Source organism: Pristiophorus japonicus, chromosome 15 (assembly GCF_044704955.1).
Source record: "Pristiophorus japonicus isolate sPriJap1 chromosome 15, sPriJap1.hap1, whole genome shotgun sequence".
Lineage (NCBI taxonomy): Eukaryota > Metazoa > Chordata > Chondrichthyes > Pristiophoridae > Pristiophorus > Pristiophorus japonicus.
In genome coordinates this window covers 95,142,892-95,162,743 of record NC_091991.1, presented here as the reverse complement: position 1 = coordinate 95,162,743, position 19,852 = coordinate 95,142,892, and the positions used below count along the sequence as shown (strand labels likewise).

General features: G+C 57.3%; 1 protein-coding gene across 3 annotated transcripts in view; it reads right to left on the bottom strand.

Moving 5' to 3' along the window:
• Positions 1-12,761, bottom strand: part of mical3a (microtubule associated monooxygenase, calponin and LIM domain containing 3a) — a 637,446-nt gene extending 624,685 nt beyond the window's left edge. For all 3 annotated transcript variants that reach the window (XM_070900720.1, XM_070900722.1, XM_070900721.1), the window contains exon 1: positions 12,634-12,761. The gene's annotated coding sequence lies outside the window, so the exon portion shown is untranslated. The remainder of the gene's footprint in view (positions 1-12,633) is intronic.
• Between the last annotated feature and the right edge of the window lie 7,091 nt (positions 12,762-19,852).

Below are 19,852 nucleotides of genomic sequence, written 5' to 3'. Positions count from 1 at the left end.
TTCCTCCTCATTTCCATTTTAAATGGGCGACCCCTTATTCTGAAATGATGCCCCCGAGTTCTACAATCCCCCACAAGCGGAAATATCCTCTCTGCAGCCACTTTGTCGCGCCCCCTCAGAATCTTTGACACTTCAATAAGATCACCTCTCATTCCTCGAAACTCCAATGAGTACAGGCTCAACCTGCTCAACCTATCTTCATAAGGCAACCCCTTCATCCCAGGAATCAACCAAGTGAACCTTCTCTGAACCGCCTCTAATGCAACTATATCCCTCCTTAAATATGGAGACCAAAACTGTATGCAGTACTCCAGGTGTGGCCTCACCAATACCCTGTACAGTTGTAGCAGGACTTCTCTGCTTTTATACTCTATCCCCCTTGCAATAAAGGCCAACATTCCATTTGCCTTAATGATTACTTGCTGTACCTGCATACTAACTTTATGTGTTTCATGCACAAGGACCCCCAGATCCCTCTCTACTGCAGCATTTTGTAATCTCTCCCCATTTAAATAATAATTTGCTTTTTTATTTTTCTTACCAAACTGGATAACCTCACATTTTGCCACGTTATATACCATCTGCCAAATTTTTGCCCACTCACTTAGCCTGTCTATATTCCTTTGCAGATTCTTTGTGTCCTCCTCACAACTTGCTTTCCCACCCATCTTTGTATCATCAGCAAATTTGGCTCCATTACACTCGGTCCCTTCATTCAAGTCATTAATATAGATTGTAAATGTTTGGGGCCCTAGCACCGATCCCTGTGGCACCCCACTAGTTACAGTTTGCCAACCTGAAAATGACCCATTTATTCCGACTCCGTTTTCTGTTAGTTAGCCAATCCTCTATCCATGCTAATATATTACCCCCAACCCTGTGAGCTCTTATCTTGTACAGTAACCTTTTATGTGGCACCTTATCAAATGGCTTCTGGAAATCCAAATACACCACATCCACTGGTTCCCCTTTATCCACCCGGCTCGTTACATTCTCAAAGAACTCCAGCAAATTTGTCAAACATGATTTTCCTTTCATAAAACCATGCTGACTCTGTTTGATTGTATTATGATTTTCTAAATGTCCTGCTACTGCTTCCTTAATAATGGACTCCAGCATTTCCCAATGACAGATGTTAGGCTAACCAGTCTATAGTTTCCTGCTTTCTGTCTCCCTCCTTTTTTAAATAGGGGCGTTACATTTACAGTTTTCCAATCCGCTGGGACCTCCCCAGAATCCAGGGAATTTTGGTAGATTAAAACCAATGCATCCACTATCTCTGCAGCCACTTCTTTTAAGACCCTAGGATGCAGGCCATCAGGTCCAGGGGACTTGTCCACCTTTAGACCCATTAGTTTGCCCAGTACTTCAGCTCTAGTGATAGTGATTGTATTAAGTCCCCCCGCCCCCCCACCCTCGCCCCACAATAGCCCCTTGATTATCAATTTTTGGGATGCTATTAGTGTCTTCTAACGTGAAGACTGATATAAAGTTCAAAGTCTCTGCCATTTCCCTGATCCCCATTAATTCCCCAGTCTCGTCCTCTAAGAGACCAACGTTTACTTTAGCTACTCACTTCCTTTTTATATACATGTAGAAACTCTGACTGTCCGTTTTCATACTTCTTGCTAGTTTACTCTCATAATCTAACTTCCCTCTATCATTTTTTTAGTCGTCCTTTGCTGGTTTCGAAAAATTTCCCAATCCTTGGCCTCACACTATTATTCGCAACATTGTATGCCTTTGCTTTCAATTTGATACCTTCCTTTACTTCCTTAGTTAGTCACGGATGGTTCATCCTTCTCTTCGAGTCTTTCTTTCTCACTGGAACATATCTTTGCTGAGTTATAAAATAGCTCCTTAAATGCCACTGCTTACCCTTTAATCTATTTTCCCAGTCCACTTTAACCAACTCTGCCTTCATACCTTTATAATTGCTTTAATTAAGTTCAGAACACTAATTTGAGACCGAGCTTTCTCACCCTGAAACTGAATTTGAAGTTCTCCCATGCTTTGCTCCATATTAGCTCCATTCCCCTGCTCTTTTCCCAAAGCCCTGCAGATTTCCCTTTTGAAAGTTACCACTGAATCTGCTTCCACTGCCCTTTCAGGCGGCAGCGCATTCCTGATCATAACAACTCGCTGTGTAAAAGGAATTCTCCTCATCTTGCCTCTGGTTCTTTTGCCAATGAGTCCTCCGGTCTTCTGGTTACTGACTCTCCGAGAGGAAGCACTTTCTCTTTATTTACCCTTCCAAAACCCTTCATCATTTTGAACACCATTAAATCTCCCCTTAACCTTCTCTGCTGTAAGGAGAACACCCCCAGCTTCTCCGGTCTCTCCACATAACCGAAGTCCCCCATCCCTGGAACCATTCCAGTAAATCCCCTCTGCACCCTCTCCAAGGCCTGGACATCCTACCCAGAGTGCGGTTCCCAGAGTTGGACACAATCCTCCAGCCGGGGCTGAACCAGTGTTTGATACAGGTTTAGCATAAGCTCCTTGCTTTGTACTCTCTGCCTCTGTTTATAAAGCCCAGGATCCCAAACACTTTAACAACCTTTTCAACTTGTCCTGCTACCTTCAGAGATGTGTGTGTGTACACCCCCGGGTCTTTCTGTTCCTGCATCCCCTTTAAAATTATACCATTTACTTCATATTGCCTCTCCTCAGTCTTCCGACCAAAATCCATCACTTCACACTTTTCTGCATTACATTTCACCTGCCACCTGTTTCCCATGTCACCAGTCTGTCTCTGTCTCCTCAAGTCACTTATTATCCTTCTGACTGTTTACTACATTTCTGAGTTTATGCCATCAGCAAACTTTGAAATGATGCCCTGCATACCCAAGTCCAGGGCATTAATATATATCAAAAAGAGCAGTGGCCTCAACATTGACCCCTGGGGAACACCCTCTAGTCTGAAAAACAACTGTTCACCACTACTCTCTGCTTTCTGTCCCTCAGACAATGTAGTATTCACTTTAATCCAATGGGCTTGAATTTTGCTAACAAGTCTACTATGTGGTACTTTGTTCAACACCTTTCGAAAGAACGCCCATATAGTAACCCCTCGATTAGATTCCAGCCTGTAACTCACTCCCGGAGATCCGTTATTCTATATATAAACCCCCCGAACCCCTCGATTAGATTCCAGCCTGTAACTCACTCCCGGGTATCTGTTATTCTATATATAAACCCCCCGAACCCCTTGATTAGATTCCAGCCTGTAACTCACTCCTAGGTATCTTTTATTCTATATATAAACCGCCCGAACCCCTCGATTAGATTCCAGCCTGTAACTCACTCCCGGGCATCTGTTATTCTATATATAAACCCCCCTGAACCCCTCGATTAGATTCCAGCCTGTCACTCACTCCTAGGTATCTTTTATTCTATATATAAACCGCCCGAACCCCTCGATTAGATTCCAGTCTGTAACTCACTCCTAGGTATCTTTTATTCTATATATAAACCGCCCAAACCCCTCGATTAGATTCCAGCCTGTAACTCACTCCCGGGCATCTGTTATTCTATATATAAACTCCCCCGAACCCCTCGATTAGATTCCAGCCTGTAACTCACTCCTAGGTCTCTTTTATTCTATATATAAACCGCCCGAAACCCTCGATTAGATTCCAGCCTGTAACTCACTCCTGGGTATCTGTTATTCTATATATAAATACCCGAACCCCTCGATTAGATTCCAGCCTGTAACTCACTCCCAGGTATCTGTTATTCGATATATAAACCCCCCGAACCCTTCGATTAGATTCCAGCCTGTAACTCACTCCCGGGTATCTGTTATTCTATATATAAACCCACCGAACCCCTCGATTAGATTCCAGCCTGTAACTCACTCCCAGGTATCTGTTATTCGATATATAAACCCACCGAACCCCTCGATTAGATTCCAGCCTGTAACTCACTCCCAGGTATCTGTTATTCTATATATAAACCCACCGAACCCTTCGATTAGATTCCAGCCTGTAACTCACTCCCGGGTATCTGTTATTCTATATATAAACCCCCCGAACCCTTCGATTAGATTCCAGCCTGTAACTCACTCCCGGGTATCTGTTATTCTATATATAAACCCCCCGAACCCCTCGATTAGATTCCAGCCTGTAACTCACTCCCGGGTATCTGTTATTCTATATATAAACCCACCGAACCCTTCGATTAGATTCCAGCCTGTAACTCACTCCCAGGTATCTGTTATTCTATATATAAACCCCCCGAACCCCGCGATTAGATTCCAGCCTGGAACTCACTCCCAGGTATCTGTTGTTCTATATATAAACCCCCCGAACCCCTCGATTAGATTCCAGCCTGTAACTCACTCCCGGGTATACGTTATTCTATATATAAACCCCCTGAACCCCTCGATTTGATGCCAGTCTCCCACACTGTGCCTGTACTAACTGAGTGCAACGGTAGATAGCCCTGTGCTTTTGCCCCTCGCTATCCATCCCGCCTGTTCAGGGCCCTCCTCTGGTCTAGCCGAGCTCAGCAGTACTGTACATTGTGGAGTGTGGCCGTGCTTTGCTCCATAAACCGTCAGCCCCATCTGATAACTGCTGGCAGCCTGCGCCCTACAACCATCAATATGGCACCCTTTAATGTGACAGCAACTAATGGCCAGAGTACTTTTGTAACCAAGCTGATTACAGCCATTTCATGGTTGTTCACCTTAGTCAGGCTGAGGCATCACTCAGTTCCGAGCCATTAAAGGCTGAGAACGGCTCAGTGGACACGATACAAACCAGCACTGTCACCACACAGCACAAGCTCTGCCCATCCATACCGCCCGCTCCAACTGCATGTCAGCAGCTGTAGAGCCCACAGCCACCAGCAGGAGGCATGGGGAGCCCACGAGCAACTCTCAATCACACAGCTACTGGCCAAAGAGGCCGACTGACCAGGCCCTGACACTGAGGGACTGGTTGCCTGGCTACAACAATACCCTGCCTTTATATAGCACCCTGCACAGTCGGAATAGCTCAGACACCCAGCCAAAGAAGGAGTTATTTAGGAGGGGGTGACAGAACCCTGGGTCACAGCAGGTGGGTTTGAAGGAGGAACCCAATGGAGGAGAGGGCGCAAAGGAGGTGGAGGGGTTCAGGGAGTGAATTCCCCAGCGCGAGGCCGAGACTGACTGCATGGCCGCCAGTGCTCGGCGAAGGGACGGGGAGGTGAACACGAGCCACAGTGAGAGCAGTGGGGAGTCCCGGGCTGGAGGGCAGGGGGAGGTTCCACCGTAACCGAGGGACAGGGCCTTGCAGGTGGGACCTGACTGAGTGAGGACTGGGTTACGAAGGCGAGCAAGTGATACTTTAGGCCCTCAAACCTGGCACCAAGCTCATGGTCTACAGGGCTGTAGTAATACCCGCCCTCCGGTATGGCTCAGAGACATGGACCATGTGCAGCAGACACATAGAAACATAGAAACATAGAAAATAGGTGCAGGAGTAGGCCATTCAGCCCTTCTAGCCTGCACCGCCATTCAATGAGTTCATGGCTGAACATGAAACTTCAGTACCCGCTTCCTGCTTTCTCGCCATACCCCTTGATCCCCCTAGTAGTAAGGACTTCATCTAACTCCCTTTTGAATATATTTAGTGAATTGGCCTCAACTACTTTCTGTGGTAGAGAATTCCACAGGTTCACCACTCTCTGGGTGAAGAGGTTTCTCCTCATCTCGGTCTTAAATGGCTTACCCTTATCCTTAGACTGTGACCTCTGGTTCTGGACTTCCCCAACATTGGGAACATTCTTCCTGCATCTAACCTGTCTAAACCCGTCAGAATTTTAAACGTTTCTATGAGGTCCCCTCTCATCCTTCTGAACTCCAGTGAATACAAGCCCAGTTGATCCAGTCTTTCTTGATAGGTCAGTCCCACCATCCCGGGAATCAGTCTGGTGAATCTTCGCTGCACTCCCTCAATAGCAAGAATGTCCTTCCTCAAGTTAGGAGACCAAAACTGTACACAATACTCCAGGTGTGGCCTCACCAAGGCCCTGTACAACTGTAGCAACACCTCCCTGCCCCTGTACTCAAATCCTCTCGCTATGAAGGCCAACATGCCATTTGCTTTCTTAACCGCCTGCTGTACCTGCATGCCAACCTTCAATGACTGATGTACCATGACACCCAGATCTCGTTGCACCTTCCCTTTTCCTAATCTGTCACCATTCAGATAATAGTCTGTCTCTCTGTTTTTACCACCAAAGTGGATAACCTCACATTTATCCACATTATACTTCATCTGCCATTCATTTGCCCACTCACCTAACCTATCCAAGTCACTCTGCAGCCTCATAGCATCCTCCTCGCAGCTCACACTGCCACCCAACTTAGTGTCATCCGCAAATTTGGAGATACTACAATTAATCCCCTCGTCTAAATCATTAATGTACAATGTAAACAGCTGGGTCCCCAGCACAGAACCTTGCGGTACCCCACTAGTCACTGCCTGCCATTCTGAAAAGTACCCATTTACTCCTACTCTTTGCTTCCTGTCTGACAACCAGTTCTTAATCCACGTCAGCACACTACCCCCAATCCCATGTGCTTTAACTTTGCACATTAATCTCTTGTGTGGGACCTTGTCGAAAGCCTTCTGAAAGTCCAAATATACCACATCAACTGGTTCTCCTTTGTCCACTTTACTGGAAACATCCTCAAAAAATTCCAGAAGATTTGTCAAGCATGATTTCCCTTTCACAAATCCATGCTGACTTGGACCTATCATGTCACCATTTTCCAAATGCGCTACTATGACATCCTTAATAATTGATTCCATCATTTTACCCACTACTGAGGTCAGGCTGACCAGTCTATAATTACCTGTTTTCTCTCTCCCTCCTTTTTTAAAAAGTGGGGTTACATTGGCTACCCTCCACTCGATAGGAACTGATCCAGAGTCAATGGAATGTTGGAAAATGACTGTCAATGCATCCACTATTTCCAAGGCCACCTCCTTAAGTACTCTGGGATGCAGTCCATCAGGCCCTGGGGATTTATCGGCCTTCAATCCCATCAATTTCCCCAACACAATTTCCCGACTAATAAAGATTTCCCTCAGTTCCTCCTCCTTACTAGACCCTCTGACCCCTTTTATATCTGGAATGTTGTTTGTGTCCTCCTTAGTGAATACCGAACCAAAGTACTTGTTCAATTGGTCTGCCATTTCTTTATTCCCCGTTATGACTTCCCCTGATTCTGACTGCAGGGGACCTACGTTTGTCTTTACTAACCTTTTTCTCTTTACATACCTATAGAAACTTTTGCAATCCGCCTTAATGTTCCCTGCAAGCTTCTTCTCGTACTCCATTTTCCCTGCCCTAATCAAACCCTTTGTCCTCCTCTGCTGAGTTCTAAATTTCTCCCAGTCCCCGGGTTCGCTGCTATTTCTGGCCAATTTGTATGCCACTTCCTTAGCTTTAATACTATCCCTGATTTCTCTAGATAGCCACGGTTGAGCCACCTTCCCTTTTTTATTTTTACGCCAGACAGGAATGTACAATTGTTGTAGTTCATCCATGCGGTCTCTAAATGTCTGCCATTGCCCATCCACAGTCAACCCCTTAAGTATCATTCGCCAATCCATCCCAGCCAATTCACGCCTCATACCTTCAAAGTTAGCCTTCTTTAAGTTCTGGACCATGGTCTCTGAATTAACTGTTTCATTCTCCATCCTAATGCAGAATTCCACCATATTATGGTCACTCTTCCCCAAGGGGCCTCGCACAATGAGATTGTTAATTAATCCTCTCTCATTACACAACACCCAGTTTAAGATGGCCTCCCCCCCTAGTTGGTTCCTCGACATATTGGTCTAGAAAACCATCCCTTATGCACTCCAGGAAATCCTCCTCCACCGTATTGCTTCCAGTTTGGTTAGCCCAATCTATGTGCATATTAAAGTCACCCATTATAACTGCTGCACCTTTATTGCACGCACCCCTAATTTCATGTTTGATGCCCTCCCCAACATCACTACTACTGTTTGGAGGTCTGTACACAACTCCCACTAACGTTTTTTGCCCTTTGGTGTTCTGCAGCTCTACCCATATAGATTCCACATCATCCAAGCTAATGTCTTTCCTAACTATTGCATTAATCTCCTCTTTAACCAGCAATGCTACCCCACCTCCTTTTCCTTTTATTCTATCCTTCCTGAATGTTGAATACCCCTGGATGTTGAGTTCCCAGCCCTGATCATCCTGGAGCCACGTCTCCGTAATCCCAATCACATCATATTTGTTAACATCTATTTGCACAGTTAATTCATCCACCTTATTGCGGGATACTCCTTGCATTAAGACACAAAGCCTTCAGGCTTGTTTTTTTAACACCCTTTGTCCTTTTAGAATTTTGCTGTACAGTGGCCCTTTTTGTTCTTTGCCTTGGATTTCTCTGCCCTCCACTTTTCCTCATCTCCTTTCTGTCTTTTGCTTTTGCCTCCTTTTTGTCTCCCTCTGTCTCCCTGCATTGGTTCCCATCCCCCTGCCATATTAGTTTAACTCCTCCCCAACAGCACGAGCAAACACAGGACATTGGTTCCGGTCCTGCCCAGGTGCAGACTGTCCGGTTTGTACTGGTCCCACCTCCCCCAGAACCGGTTCCAGTGCCCCAGGAATTTGAATCCCTCCCTGCTGCACCACTGCTCAAACCACGTATTCATCTGCGCTATCCTGCGATTCCTACTCTGACTAGCACGTGGCACTGGTAGCAATCCCGAGATTACTACTTTTGAGGTCCTACTTTTTAATTTAGCTCCTAGCTCCTTAAATTCGTTTCGTAGGACCTCATCCTTTTTTTTACACCTCAAATCACTGGAGAAATACCACCAACGATGTCTCGGCAAGATCCTACAAATCCCCTGGGAGGACAGACGCACCGACGTTAGTGTCCCTCAATCAGGCCAACATCCCCAGCATCGAAGCACTGACCAGCTCCGTTGGGTGGGCCACATGCCAGACACGAGACTCCCAAAGCAAGCGCTCTATTTGGAACTCCTACACAGCCAGCGAACCCCAGGTGGGCAGAGGAAACACTTAAAGGACCCTCAAAGCCGCCCTGAAAAAGTGCAACATGCCCACCGACGTCAGGGAGTCCCTGGCCAAAGACCACCCTAAGTGGAGGAAGTGCATCCGGGAGGGCGCTGAGCACCTCGATTCTCATCGCCGAGAGCATGCAGAAATCAAGTGCAGGCAGCGGATGGAGCGTGCGGCAAACCAGTCCCACCCTCCCTTTCCTTCAACCACTGTGTGTCCCACCTGTGACATAGACTGTAATTCCCGTATTGGACGATTCAGTCACCTGAGAACTCACTTTTAGAGTGGAAGCAAGTCTTCCTCGATCTCGAGGGACTGCCTATGATGAAGATGATGGTTAGTCCCCACTGAGAGTAGCATGTTAAGTTCTGGGCAGCCTGAGAGAGCAGCCCAGAGGAGGTGCAGCCAGAGCTGTGGGAGCAGTCGGCTGGAGAATATAATTATAGGGTTACAGCTCAGCTGTGACACACTTTCTAAACACAGAAAGAAAGCTGCTCATTTTGTGGGCCGGGGAGCGGTGCAGAGAATAATTACACTCAGATCAGCAGTTTGTAAATAGCTAAACTGACTGAAGCTCTCCCAGTCTGTGTCTTACCTCTCATTCACCTTCGATCAGAGCAGCTCCTGCACACACACACTCCCGTTACACACCAATGGGCCAAGTTCAGAGTTCACTCCCCACCTGCCCTCACCCATACATCACCCGCACAGCCATCCTTCGTGGGCAGGCCTCAACGGGCTATTTGACTGCAAGGGGCATCGCGACCCCGCCTGACTACCGTCCTCATCCGTCCAATAAGACATCCCACGGAGGTTGCTAGAATTGAGGGGTTCTCTCTCTGGTTATGTAATGAGTGAATCCGTGCATATTACCCACACGGCAGCAAAATACAGCGGCACCAGCCCCACAGTATTCTCAACACAACATTATAAATAAACTGGGCACAGCTCACACCGGGCCTGTCAGTCCAGCACTGCTTTTGGTGGAATTAGATCGACAGTGAAGTACTTTGCACAGAGAATTAATCACATCAAAGGCACCCAGCTAGCTCACAGTCCAAGGCCCTGCCCAACACAGTATTCACTCCAGATCCACCACAAAGCTCACAGATTCCAGGCCCTGTCCACACGGGGAGGGTGACTCAAACCATTCCGTCCAGGGTCGGCAAAGTATTTGCAAAAATAAGGTAATCGAAGGAGCGGAGTCAAATGTCTGCTCGCAACGCCTGGTGACAGGATTTATGGGCAGGTCACAGAGACCAGAGGGTCCATCCATCACAGCCTTCCCTCCAAACCGGGCCCCACCCTCATTGCAGCCAGTTTATCTCAGCCCAGGGGGGGGGCACTGTTTCATGCCGGCCCGGGGGGGGGGGGGCGGAAACCAGTGGTGAGGCAGTGGGGGGGGGCGATGAGGGAGGAAGGCTATGCCACCCACACCTCCTGCTTGTGGGGGAGGGCTCTCTAACAGACAACATTGCTGGACACAACCCACTGCCTGTGCCCACTGCCTGTGCCCGTCCCTGTCCCCACTGCCTGTCCCTGTGCTCACTGCCTGTGCCTGTGCCCACTGCCTGTGCCCACTGTCTGTCACTGTGCCCACTGCCTGTGCCCGTCCCTGTGCCCACTGCCTGTGCCCACTGCCTGTGCCTGTGCCCACTGCCTGTGCCAGGCTGGCAGCACCACAACAGTCAGCAGCAACAGGAAGTTTAGTTTGGAGAGAAGAGGCAGGAATGGCAGAGAGCAGCTTGCATTAGGCTCTGCCAGTGACCGACTGCAGCATTGGCTGCCTTACACTGCGCTAAGAGCCTTATCCCATTTATCTGGGGTTTAAGCACTCTGTCCTGAGCCCTGCCGGAGATCGTCGACACCATAGCCCTGAAAGTAAAGCCGCCTCGATCCCAGACATTGCCCTGGAGCCCGAGCCAGGCTCAGCCCGCAGCCGCTGCTGTGAGTGTAACCGAGCGGCTCAGGTTTCCTGTGCAGTCAGCAATCGGCAGTAATCCACATACACACTCTCTCTCCTCCCCCGGCCCATGTCCTCCAGTCCCTGGGCTTGGTCCTTATCCAGGCACATTCTCCAGGAACTGCGGGAAGGTTCTGTGAAACGAATCAGGAACGGATGCATGAAAACAGAGAGAGAGCGCGAGTGGATGGGGAGGGTATGCAGGGAGAGCCAGGGAGAGCCGGCTCAGAGCGCGGGCTGCAACATGCAGATTGCGACCCCAACTCCAGCCCTCACACACAGCACCCCGCGCCAGGGAGCCTGCCCACAGCACAGCACAGCACCCCACTGACCCCTCACACCCACAGCACACATCGCCATCTCTAGCCCAGCACACTGGAGGCTGGCACACTCAGCCCCCCACCCCCACAGGACTCACGGTGACCCTCCCCAGCACTCAACGTGCCCCCCCCCAGCACACACGGTGATCCCCCCAGTAAACATGATGACTCCCCCCAGTAAATATGATGACTCCCCCCCAGTACTCACGGTGCCCCCCCCCCCAGTACACATGGTGACCCCCCCCCCCAGTACTCACGGTGACCCCCCCCAGTAAACACGGTGACCCTCCCCAGTACACACGGTGCCCCCCCCCCAGTACTCACGGTGACCCCCGGTACACACGGTGACCCCCGGTACTCACGGTGCCCTCTCCCCCCAGTACTCACGGTGACCCCCCCAGTAAACACGGTGACCCCCCCCAGTACTCACGGTGACCCCCGGTACACACGGTGACCCCCGGTACTCACGGTGCCCTCCCCCCCCCCCAGTACGCACGATGACCCCCGGTACTCACGGTGACCCCCGGTACACACGGTGACCCCCCCAGTACTCACGGTGACCCCTCCAGTACTCACGGTGACCCCTCCAGTACTCACGGTGACCCCCAGTACTCACGGTGACCCCCCCAGTACTCACGGTGACCCCTCCAGTACTCAGGGTGACCCCCAGTAAACACGGTGACCCCCTCCCAGTACTCATGGTGACCCCCCCAGTACTCACAGTGACCCCCGGTACTCACGGTGCCCTCCCCCCGCCCCCCCAGTACTCACGGTAACCCCCCCAGTACTCACGGTTACCCCCGGTACTCACGGTGACCCCCCAGTACACGGTGACCCCCCAGTACTCACGGTGACCCCCCGGTACACACGGTGACCCCCGGTACTCACGGTGACCCCCCCAGTACTCACGGTGACCCCCCCGGTACACACGGTGACCCCCCAGTACACACGGTGACCCCTCAGTACTCACGGTGACCCCCCAGTACACACGGTGACCCCGGTACTCACGGTGACCCCCCCAGTACTCACGGTGACCCCCCAGTACTCACGGTGAACCCCCGGTACACACGGTGACCCCTGGTACACACGGTGACCCCCCAGTACACACGGTGACCCCTGGTACACACGGGCCCCCCCCGCTACTCACGGTGATCCCCCCAGTACTCACGGTGACCCCTGGTACTCACGGTGCCCCCCCAGTACACACGGTGACCCCCGGTATACACGGTGACCCCCGGTACTCACGGTGACCCCCGGTACACACGGTGACACCCCCCCAGTACTCACGGTGCGAGAGGTGGTAATCCCTTTGCTGTGTTTGAGGCTGTGAGGAGGAGCTGTGGCGTGTGCCCACCCGGCTGCATTCCCCCGTCACACCACTCAGCTCACACACAGCCTGCGTGTAGCAGCCTAACCCTTCCCCTCTCCCACAGCAACAGGCTGCTTCCCGCCCTCCCCCCTTCCGTCTGCAAGGTCAAGGGAAGGAGGCAGCGACACTCCCGCCCACAGCCTGCTCACTCCCAGCTCGCTGCTCGCTGATAATCAGCAGCTTCCCCGAACGTTAACCCCTGCCTGGCCCAACTCGCACCCACACCCCACAAACAGCTCACCATCCGCCTGGGGCCTAACCACTGCCTCCCACATACCCCCATCCCCCGACCTACCCCCCGCCGTACCCCACCCAACCTACACCCCCGACCCCCAACCTACCGCCCCCCCGACCTACCCCCCTGATGTCCCCCCAACCTACTCCCCCACCGACCTACCCCACCCGACTTACCCCTCCCCGACCTACCCCCCCCGACCTACCCCCCCGACCTACCCTCTCCCCCCAACCTACCGCCCCCCCGACCTACCCCCCTCCGACCTCCCACCCCCCGACCTACACCCCCCACCTATCCCCTCCCCCCGACCAATCCCCCCACCGACCTACCCCACCCGACCTACACTGCCAACCTACCTACCCCACCAGACTTACGCCCCCCGACCTATCCCCCCGACCTACACCCGCGACCTACCCCCTCCCCCCAACCTACCCCCCTGACCTCCCCCCAACCTATCCCCCCACCCGACCTACCCCCCCGACCTACACCCGCGACCTACCCCCTCCCCCCGACCTACCCCCCTGACCTCCCCCCAACCTATCCCCCCACCGACCTACCCCACCCGACCTACACCCCCGACCTACACCCCCGACCTACCCCCCCCGACCTACCCCCCCGACCTACCCCCCCGACCAATCCCCCCACCGACCTACCCCACCCGACCTACACCGCCAACCTACCTACCCCACCAGACTTACGCCCCCGACCTACACCCGCGACCTACCCCCTCCCCCCAACCTACCCCCCTGACCTCCCCCCAACCTATCCCCCCACCGACCTACCCCACCCGACCTACACCCCCGACCTACCCCCCTGACCTTCCCCAACCGACCCCCCCACCGACCTATCTCCCCCCCCGACCTACCCCCCCGACCTACCCCCTCCGCCCAACCTAACCCCCCGACCTAACCCACCCGACCTACCCCCCCCCGACCTACCCCCCCCGACCTACCCCCTCCCCCCCGACCTACCCCCTCCCCCCCGACCTACCCCACCCGACCTACATCCCCGACCTACACCCTCCGCCCAACCTACCCCCCCTGACCTCCCCCCAACCTACACCCCGACCGACCTACCCCCCCCCGACCTACACCCCCGACCTTCCCCCTCCCCCTGACCTACCCCCCCTGACCTACACCCCCGACCTACCCCCTCCCCCCGACCCCCAACCGACCTACCCCCCTGACCTTCCCCAACCGACCCCCCCACCGACCTATCCCCCCCCCGACCTACCCCCCCGACCTACCCCCTCCGCCCAACCTACCCCCCCCCGACCTAACCCACCCGACCTACCCCCCCCCCGATCTACCCCCCCGACCTACCCCCTCCCCCCCGACCTACCCCACCCGACCTACACTCCCGACCTACCCCCTCCGCCCAACCTACCCCCCCTGACCTCTCCCCAACCTACACCCCGACAGACCTACCCCCCCGACCTACACCCCCGACCTACCCCCTCCCCCCGACCTACCCCCCCCGACCTACACCCCCGACCTACCCCCCCGACCTACACCCCCGACCTACCCCCTCCCCCCGACCTACCCCCCCCGACCTACACCCCCGACCTACACCCCCGACCTACACCCCCGACCTACCCCCTCCCCCCGACCTAACCCCCCCGACCTACACCCCCGACCTACACCCCCGACCTACCCCCTCCCCCCGACCTAACCCCCCCGACCTACACCCCCGACCTACCTCCTCCCCCTGACCTACCCCACCCGACCTACACCCCCGACCTACCCCCTCCCCACGACCTAACCCAGCCGACCTACCCCCCCCGACCTACCCCCCGACTTACCCCCTCCGCCCAACCTACCCCCCCCCGACCTACACCCCTGACCTACCCCCCCTGACCCCCCACCGACCTACCCCCCCCCGACCTACACCCCCGACCTATCCCCTCCCCCCGACCTATCCCCCTGACCTACCCCCTCCCCCCAACCTACCGCCCCCCCGACCTACCCCACCCGACCTACCCCGCTCCGACCTCCCCCCCCCGACCTATACCCCCGACCTATCCCCTCCCCCCGACCTATCCCCCCACCGACCTACCCCACCCGACCTACACCCCTGACCTACCCCCTCCCCCTGACCTACCCCCCCCGACCTACACCCCCGACCTACCCCCTCCCCACGACCTACCCCCTCCCCCTGACCTACCCCCCCCCCGACCTACACCCCCGACCTACCCCCTCCCCACGACCTACCCCACCCGACCTACACCCCCGACCTACCCCCTCCCCCCCGACCTACCCCCCCCCGACCTACACCCCCGACCTACCCCCTCCCCAAGACCTACCCCACCCGACCTACACCCCCGACCTACCCCCTCCCCCCCGACCTACCCCCCCCCGACCTACACCCCCGACCTACCCCCTCCCCACGACCTACCCCACCCGACCTACCCCCTCCCCCCGACCTACCCCCCCCGACCTACCCCCTCCCCACGACCTACCCCACCCGACCTACACCCCCGACCTACCCCCCCTGACCCCCCACCGACCTACCCCCCCCCCGACCTACCCCACCCGACCTACACCCCCGACCTATCCCCTCCCCCCGACCTATCCCCCCGACCTACCCCCTCCCCCCAACCTACCGCCCCCCCGACCTACCCCACCCGACCTACCCCCCTCCGACCTCCCCCCCCCGACCTATACCCCCGACCTATCCCCTCCCCCCGACCTATCCCCCCTCCGACCTGCCCCACCTGACCTACACCCCCGACCTACCCCCTCCGCCCAACCTACCCCACCAGACCTACGCACCCCGACCTACCCCCCCCGACCTATACCCCCGACCTATCCCCTCCCCCCGACCTATCCCCCCCTCCGACCTGCCCCACCCGATCTACACCCCCGACCTACCCCACCAGACCTACGCCCCCCGACCTACCCCCCCGACCTACACCCGCGACCTACCCCCTCCCCCCGACCTACCCCCCTGACCTCCCCCCAACCTATCCCCCCACCGACCTACCCCCCCGACCGACCCCCCCGACCTACACCCGCGACCTACCCCCTCCGCCCGACCTACCCCCCTGACCTCCCCCCAACCTATCCCCCCACCGACCTACCCCACCCGACCTACACCCCCGACCTACACCCCCGACCTACCCCCTCCCCCCGACCCCCAACCGACCTTCCCCAACCGACCCCCCCACCGACCTATCCCCCCCCGACCTAACCCCCCGACCTACCCCCTCCGCCCAACCAACCCCCCCCCGACCTAACCCACCCGACCTACCCCCTCCCCCCCGACCTACACTCCCGACCTACCCCCTCCGCCCAACCAACCCCCCCCCGACCTAACCCACCCGACCTACCCCCTCCCCCCCGACCTACACTCCCGACCTACCCCCTCCCCCCCGACCTACCCCACCCGACCTACACCCCCGACCTACCCCCTCCCCACGACCTACCCCCACCGACCTACCCCCTCCCCACGACCTAACCCAGCCGACCTACCCCCCCCGACCTACCCCCACCGACCTACCCCCCCCGACCTACCCCACCCGACCTACACCCCCGACTTACCCCCTCCGCCCAACCTACCCCCCCGACTTACCCCCTCCGCCCAACCTACCCCCCCCGACCTACCCCACCCGACCTACCCCCCCTGACCCCCCACCGACCTACCCCCCCCGACCTACCCCACCCGACCTACACCCCCGACTTACCCCCTCCGCCCAACCTACCCCCCCCGACCTACCCCACCCGACCTACACCCCCGACTTACCCCCTCCGCCCAACCTACCCCCCCCGACCTACCCCATCCGACCTACCCCCCCTGACCCCCCACCGACCTACCCCCCCCCGACCTACCGCCTCCCCCCGACCTACCCCACCCGACCTAACCGACCCGACCTATCCCCCCCGACCTACTCCCCCGATCTACACCGTCTGACCTACACCCCCAGACCTACACCCCCCCCGACATACACCTCTCCGACCTACCCACCCCGACCGACACCCCCTGACCTACCCCCCGCCGACCTACACCCCCCGAAACTAGACCCCCAACCTACAACCACCTCTCGACCTACATCCCCCGAGCCCCCCCGACCTACATCCCCCAACCTAACCCCCCCCCCCGATCTACACCCCCCGACCTACACCCCCCGACCTACCCCCCTGACCCACAGCCCCTGCCCAACACACCCCAGACCTACAACCCCCCGACCTAACCCCCCGACCCAAAGCCCCCGACCTAACCCCCCCGACCTACCCCCTCAACCCCACCTGACCTAACCCCCCGACCTACACCATCCGACCTACCCCCCCCCGGCCACAGCCCCCGACCTACACAACCCCGACCTACATCCCCCGACCTACCCCCCCGACCTAACCCCCATGACCTACACACCCCCCGACATAACTCCCCCGACCTACACCCCCCCGACCTAACTCCCCCGACCTACACCCCCCCACCTACACCCCCTGACCTACACCCCCAAGACCTAACCTCCCCGACCTACACCCCCCCGACCTACACCCCCCCGACCTACACACCCCCAAACTACACCCCCCGACCTATACCCCCCTAGACCTATACCCCCCCAACCTATACACCCTCTGACCTACACGCCCCCAACCTACACACCCGACCTACACACCCCCCAACCTACACCCCCCCGACCTACCCCTCGACCCCCCCGACCTACACCCAAGACCTACCCCCTCCCCTCAAACTACCCCCCCCCGACCTACCCCACCCGACCTACCCCCCCCGACCTACCCCCAACCTACCCCCCCCCCACCGACCTACCCCACCCGACCTACACCCCCGACCTACCCCCTCCCCCCGAACTACCCACCCCCCCCGACCTACCCCCACCGACCTACACCCCCTGACCTAAGCCCCTCCCCAACCTACCCCACCCCCCGGCCTACGCCCGCCCCCTACCTCCCTCCCCGCCGACCTACACCCCCTGACCTACACCCCGACCTACACCCACAGATCTACACCCCCCCCGACATACACCCCCACCCGACCTAACCCCCCGACCTACACCCCCTGACCTACCCCCGCCGACCTACACCCCCCGACCTACCCCCCTGACCCACAGCCCCCGACCAACACACCCCCGACCTACAACCCCCCGACCTACAACCTCCGACCTCCCCCCACGTCCCACAGCGTCTGACCAACACCCCCCGACCTAACCCCCGGCCACAGCCCCCGACCTACACCCCCCCGACCTACATCCCCCGAGCTACCCCCTCCCGACCTACCCGCCCTGACCTACACCCCCCGACCTACACCCCCCAACTTACACCCCCCGACCTTCCCCCCCCGACCTACCCCCCATGACCTACCCCCACCGACCTACCCCCTCAACCTACACCCTCCGAACTACACCCCCTGACCCACAGCCCCCGACCGACACCCTCCGAACTACAACCTCCCGACCTACCCCCCAACCTACACCCCCCCCGACGTACAACCCCCGACCTACACCCCCCGACCTACCCCCCCACCCGATCTACACCCCCCCGACCTACACCCCCTGAACCTACACCCCCTGACCCACAGCCCCCGAACCACACCCCCCCGGATCACCCTCGACCTACACCCCCCGACCTATACCTCCCGACCTACACCTCCCCTGACCTATACCCCCCTGACCTACAGCCCCCCGACCTAACTATTTGACCTCCACCCCCTGACCTAACCAACCAACCTACACCCCCCCCGACCTACACCCCCAGACCTACACCCTCCGATCTACACCCCCCTGACCTACACCCACCCGACCTACACCCCCCCGACCTACACCCCCCAACCTACACCCCCCGACCTACCCCCCGATGTACAACCCCCGACCTACACCCCCCCGACCTACACCCCTCGATCTACAACCCCCGAACTACAGCCTCCGACCTACCCCCCAACTTACACCCCCCGACCTACACCCCCCCGACCTACACCCCCCGACCTACACCCTCCAACCTACATCCCCCGACCTACACACCCCGACCTACAGCCCCCCGACCTACACTCTCGACCTACCCCCTCCCCTCAAACTACCCCCCCCCGACCTACCCCCCCCCGACCTACCCCCCCCCACCGACCTACCCCACCCGACCTACACCCCCGACCTACCCCCTCCCCCCGAACTTCCCACCCCCCCGACCTACCCCCACCGACCTACACCCCCTGACCTAAGCCCCTCCCCGACCTACCCCACCCCCCGGCCTACGCCCGCCCCCGACCTCCCCCCACGCCGACCTACACCCCCTGACCTACACCCCCAGACCTACACCCCGACCTACACCCACAGACCTACACCCCCCCCGACATACACCCCCATCCGACCTACCCCCCCCGACCTACACCCCCTGACCTACCCCCGCCGACCTACACCCCCCGACCTACCCCCCTGACGCACAGCCCCCGACCAACACACCCCCGATCTACAACCCCCCGACCTACAACCTCCGACCTCCCCCCACGACCCACAGCGTCTGACCAACACCCCCCGACCTAACCCCCCGACTTAACCCCCGGCCACATCCCCCGACCTACCCCCTCCCGACCTACCCGCCCCGACCTACACCCCCCGACCTACCCCCCCCGACCTACACTCCCCGACCTACACCCCCCGACTTACATCCCCCGACCTTCCCCCCCCGACCTACCCCCCATGACCTACCCCCACCGACCTACCCCCTCAACCTACACCCTCCGACCTACACCCCCTGACCCACAGCCCCCGACCGACACCCCCCGAACGACAACCTCCCGACCTACCCCCCAACCTACACCCCCCCGACGTACAACCCCCGACCTACCCCCCGACCTACACCCCCCGACCTACCCCCCCACCCGACCTACACCCCCTGACCCACAGCCCCCGAACCACACCCCCCCGGATCAACCTCGACCTACACCCCCCG